Below are 5,915 nucleotides of genomic sequence, written 5' to 3' on the forward strand. Positions count from 1 at the left end.
ACTATGCCCCAACTCAAGCCTCTATCATGTTGACAATTATGTTATTGCTTCTTTGCTTGTGTGATGATTGGTTTAATAAATGTTCCCTCTGCCAGATGTGACACGTGAGCAGTCTCCGTCACAGCTGTGTCCCACACTTCAGGAGGCTGCTTTCAATACATCTTTGTCTACACTCTGCCTCCTTGCTCCAAGCCTTGCCCATATCACCCCACCCAATGTGGTTTCTTATCTCTGCCTCTCAGGCTCATTCTCGGGCCTACACATTACTGCCCTCTGAAATGTTCTGAACATTCTGGGCCCTTCCACAATGTTCTGGAATGTCCTGGAACATTCTAGGGTATTCTGTCCCCTGCTTTTATTAAAGCTGGACATCACCTCCTCAAAGAGGCTGTCCCTAACCTACAGCTAAAGCAGCCTCCAACCCTGGTCACTCTCAGCCTGTTGCCTTCATGGTAACTATCACCATCAGGAACGGATTTGGTCATTGATAAGTTCATGTGTCTCAGGTTTGTCTTTCTCATTAGAATATACATTCCAGAATATTCTGGAACATGAGGGCAGGGATCTTGCCTGGCAGCCCAGTACCTGGTGCATAGCAGGTACATAATGTATGCGTTGATCGAGTGGAGGGAGACAGCATGAGACCAGGTGGTGGTGGTGAGCTCCAGGATAGGATGGCTCTGACATTCTCCCAATGAGGCCTTGGGCAAGTTACTTAACTCTGAGCCTCTGGGTCTTTCTTTTTAATTGAGGTATAATTTACAAACAGCAACATGAACTCATTTTTTACTGTACAGAACCATGAATGTTTACACTACTCTGACCTAAGTACAGGGCAACCCTAGACCTTGGGGGTTTCCTCATGCCCCCTTCCAGATGGTCACCCCCCAGAGGCAGCCCCAGGTCTTACCTCTATTACCTTGGTGCTATCTGACCTGTTTTATTTTTGTCTTTAAAAAAAAACAAATCAGCCCTCGTTGGTGTGGTTCGGTGGATTGAGCACCAACCTGAGAATTGAAAGGTCACTGGTTCAATGCCTAGTCAGGGCACATGCCTAGATTGTGGGCTAGGTCCTCAGCTGGGGGTGTGTAAGAGGCAACCGATCTCACACATCAATGTTTCTCTCCTTCTCTTTCTCCCTCCTTTCCCCTCTCTCTAAAAATAAATAAGTAGAATCTTTAAAAAATTAAAACAAATCAGCCTTAATGAGGCAAAATTTACTTCAATAATGCAACCAGTCTAAGTGCTTATGAGTTTTGACAGATGTAAACTCCCCTGTTGTTCCATAATCAAGGAATAGAACATTTCCATCACTTCAAGGTCCCATGCTCCTTTGTGGTCAATGCCTTCCCTCTCTTATGATCCATACCAGGTGGCCCCTGTCCTAACCTGTCAATATAGATTAGCATGGCCTGTCTGTGAACTTCACATAAATGGAATCACACAGTATGTTCTCTTCATGCTTGCTTCTTTCACTAAATGTTGACGAGACCTACCTGTGGGATGCATGTAGCACTGATTTGTTCTTTTTCCTTGCTGCATACTATTCCATTGTGTGACCATGTCATTTGTTTATCCATTGACCTGTAGGAGAACCCTTAGATATTTCCAGTTTATGGCTGTTATGACCATTTGTGTTCACATCTTTGATGAAACCATGTCTTTTTTTCTGCTGGTAAAGACTTGTAGTGAGTTGAATGGGGTCCCTACCCTCCTCATTTTATGTAAACTTGGAACCTCAGAATGTGACCTTATTTGGAAATAGGGTCTTTGCAGTTCCTGCTTTCATTTTTCTTGGGCACATACCTTAGAATGGAATGGCTGGGTTGATCACAGGGCAGGTCCACAAGGAACTTTTGGAGGAAGTGTCATGCATCTCCCTTTCTTGCTTACCATCTGACCTCCCCTTCGAATGTTAACTCCCCAAAGGGCAGAGACTTTGTTTTCTTCCTGGCTCAGAGCCCTGGGCAGCATCTGGCACAATAAGTAAATACATGGTGCATGAATGAGTTACTGTGACTCTTGGTTAGTCAGTAACTCTTAGGTTCTCTGGATCTCAGCTTTCACATCTGTGAAATGGAAATGAACTCAATCCTTCCCTCAGGAAGAATCAGTCTCCCTTCCTCCAAAAACTCTCTGAGCCAGATACTCAAATGTCCAGCATGGGCTGCTAATTGTCCCTGAGAAAAGAATCACCAGCTCTGCATTCCTTGACCTCCTGGATGGTGAAGGAGGTCAAATGCAGAGGGTGAGGGGCTCCTAAAGTCACACAGTGAGGGCTCTGGGCTCTGGGCCTCTAGGAAGTAGACTCTATGAGAGGCTGCAACAGAGGCAGCTCTTGGGGCCCTCACCTTAGTTGGGGTACTGGAGGCAGATGAGAGACCACAGCCAGGCAGTGCCAGAACTGCTGCCCAGAGGTGAACCAAACCCAGGGGGACCTCATGGGAGGTGGACAAAGCAGGCCCCAGTGATTTATTCCCAGGGAAAGTGGGCTCTGGGCTAGGGGAGGAGCCCCAGAAGCCGCCACTGCCACTATTAATAATGGAATGGCTGATATGGACCAAGTGGTTCAACAAGACCTCCAGGGCCTCTTCCTCTGAGCCAGGGGTCCTGATAGTCCCCCAGGCCCAAGGTCTCACATGTCTGGCAGAGGCCAGACTCAAATCAGATCCACAGTCTTGAATGCTGACTCAACCTCCAAGCCCCAGTTTTCTCATCTGTAAAACTGGCATATTACTGCCAGAGAATTAAAATTAGGTGTTTAAACAAATACATGTGCATGCATGTTCACAGCACACTATTCACAATAGCCAAAAGGAAGAAATGACCCAAGTGTCCATCAACAGATCAATGAATAAACAAAACGTGGTTCATCCATGCAATGGAATATTAGTCATAAAAAAGACTGAAAGACTGATACACACTACAACATGGATGAACCTCATAAATATTATGCTGAGTAAAATAAGCCAGACCCAGAAGAATGCATGTGTTATTCCATTTATGTGACATATTCAAAATAGATAAACCCATAGGACACAAAGAAGATTAGCAGTTGCCAGGGACAGGTGGAGTGGGAATGGAGAGTGAGTGCTAAGGGGAAGAGGGTCTTCTTTTGGGATAATGGACGTGTTTTGGGACTACATGGAAGTGATGGTTGGATGACATCGTGAATGCACTAAATGTCATTGAATTGTACACTGTAAAATGGTAAATTTAATGGTATGAGAATTCTATCTCAATTTGAAAATGGAAAACTCAAACACAGAGTTTGTTAGATAGGCGGAAAATCAAGTAGTGCTGGAGGGCAGAGCGTGGGTGTGGGAGAGGGGAAGTGCCGTCAGCTGCCATGGACTTAGGGCTACTAACTGAGCTGTCCTCAGCACAAGTATGTTGTTTATTTCATCTTGACCTCTGCCCAGGGTCATTTTAAAGATGGGAAAACTGAGGCATAAAGAGCTGGAGTAACCTGTCCAAAACCTCATGGCTTGTAAGAAGTGGATGCAGAATTCAGGGTGATAATAGTGAGTATTTATCAGCTGTCGACCTGTCTAGTTTATAGAGAAGCTAAAGCAGGCACTGGGAGCATCTGCAGCTCATTTTAAGGCCACTCAGTGGTGAAAGGCAGACAGGTGGAGGAGGCCCCAGCATGAGGCTATAGGAAACAAGGTATCCCTTATCTCCGCCCCAAGCCTCAGTGTCCTCCTCTGAACACTTGCGGGTTCCAAGGAGGTTTCTGAGCTCCAACCTGGGGCTGTGAGTCCCACAGCTGGTCCAGAGCAGGGGAGCAGGTGGCAAGGCCCCTGCCTGTGGGAGAGTAGTGCCAGCTGTTGTCCAGATGGTGGCTAGGCCTCAGGACACTGCCTGCTGTGTCTCTGCTTGTGGGGTCTGCCAGACCACAGGTCATCATTATTGGATGAGGGTGTGCAGTAACCTTTTGTGGCTGTCCAGATCCCCACCAGCTGGTGCCCCATCCCAGGTATGGTAGGCAATTGGGCTAGGCCAAGAACCCTGACCTCCCTCTGCCTCACCCCCACATACATCTATTGCATCTCCTGTTGGTACTACCTGCAGAATACCTCCTGGCTAGGAGCACTTTCCACCCCTCCCCTGCCCTGCCACCACCCTTGAATGAGCCCTGTCATTTGTTCTAGAATATTCCTAAGTATTGTCTCTTATTCAAGATATTGGCCCCGACTGTCATGTGGGTTACATCCCTTCTGCCAACAAGCCCCCCTCCTCATTTTTCATAGGGAAAATGCCTCGGCAGTGCTTCATGAGGCCCTCCATGACCAAGAGCACCTCTCATTGGTGCCTGCCCTGTCCCTCACTCTCCCCTGCCAGGCAACACTCAAGGTACACTCCTGCATCAGGTTCTTTGCGCGGGCTGTCCTGTGATGTGTGATCTTGGCGTACCTAGTGTGCCCACAGCACCATGTGTCTGCAGCATGCTTTGTGTATGCACACAGCCAGGGACCCAGTGATCTTGAGCTGTGTATCTGTGTGTCTGACATGTGGGTTGAATCTGGGTGTTTATTAAGTGTGTGTGCATATGGATGCCATTGACTGCAGCTGCGTGTTTGGCGGGTGTGTGAGCTGTAGGTTTCAGCTGAGCAGGGTTTGATGCCGGCATATGGTTCATCTGGAACAAAGGCTTGAGTGGTGGCTGATTACAGGCGGGAGAGGGTATGTGTGCAGAGCTTGCCGGGAATGCATGTAGCTCATGCACGCATGCATTCAGCATTTATTGAGTGCTTATTGTGTGCTGGAGAGGTCAGTAGGGCCCTTCAGCAGCTAATGTCTGTCAACTTGCAGTGTCAACTCCTGAGCATTTTTGCACAAATGAATGAGCATCTATTATAAACTTGACCCTCTGCTGGGCATAGATCACTTGGGTCTGATTCTACCTGCAGGAGACTACTCAGGAGGTCCCTTGCTTCCTCTTCTGGAGTCCCCAGCCCGTGTTCACCCTCTTCTAGGAGCGCTGACTGCACAGAGGGCTCTGAGTCCCATCTGGACCCCTGGGCCTTTCTTTAGGCTCCACAAAGGAGGGTTTTTCGACTCAGAGGGTGAAAGACTAAATGGGCTCAGGGTTGGAGAGAAGGTCCTGGGAGCCTGAATCCAGCCAGGGCTGACGTTCTAGGTTTTCCGAAGGGTGGGGTGGGGGTGTACTCGAAAGCTCTGGGAGCTTACAGAGACCCGGTTGGCTCAAACACGGGCTGGATTTCAGGCTGGGGCACAGGGTGAGAGTTCCCCCATCTGAGGGAAGTCTTGGGGAAGGAATGACTCTGGGATGGGAGGGATGGTTCTCAGAGCTCAAAGGACCACTTCCCCAAGCCTCATCTCCCACCAAGGCTCCGTCCCTTCCCCTTTCCGGAGCAGAACTTGCCCCAGACCAGCCGAACTTCACCGTCCCGCCAGCCCCCACTCCTAGCCTCCTCTCCTGTACCCCCTCCACCCACAGCTCTCCGGTCTCACCCTTGCCTCTCGCCTCTCCAATGGCCACGCCTTTGTACCCCAACCTGCAACTGCTTACTCTGCCTCGCGGGATCCCAAACCAGGTCCCGCCCCTCTGTAGACAGCGCCTAGCCCCTAGTCCTAATCCCGTCAATCTTCCGCCCCTCCTTAGACACTGTCGGCTTCTTAACTCGACCACAGACCTTGCCACAAGTCCTGCCCCTCCTCTACTCAGGAGAGCTGGTCCCAGTCCTCCCCTGCCCCGCCCATCACCAGACCCCGCCCTCTCCCGGAGAGACCACGCCCCATCAGCCGGCCCGGCCCCTCTTATTGCCCAGGCCCTTCCTTCGTGGAGCACGCCCCGCCCCCGTTCCCCAACTCTCGGTCTCCTGGACAGGCGCGAGGCTCCCGTCACTCGAGCGCACGGCGGCGGCGGCGGCGGCGGCGGCGGCGGGAAG

This window comes from Pteronotus mesoamericanus, unplaced genomic scaffold, assembly GCF_021234165.1.
Source record: "Pteronotus mesoamericanus isolate MK-2021 breed Mesoamerican mustached bat unplaced genomic scaffold, CSHL_Meso_final contig_502, whole genome shotgun sequence".
NCBI classification, from domain to species: Eukaryota; Metazoa; Chordata; class Mammalia; order Chiroptera; family Mormoopidae; genus Pteronotus; species Pteronotus mesoamericanus.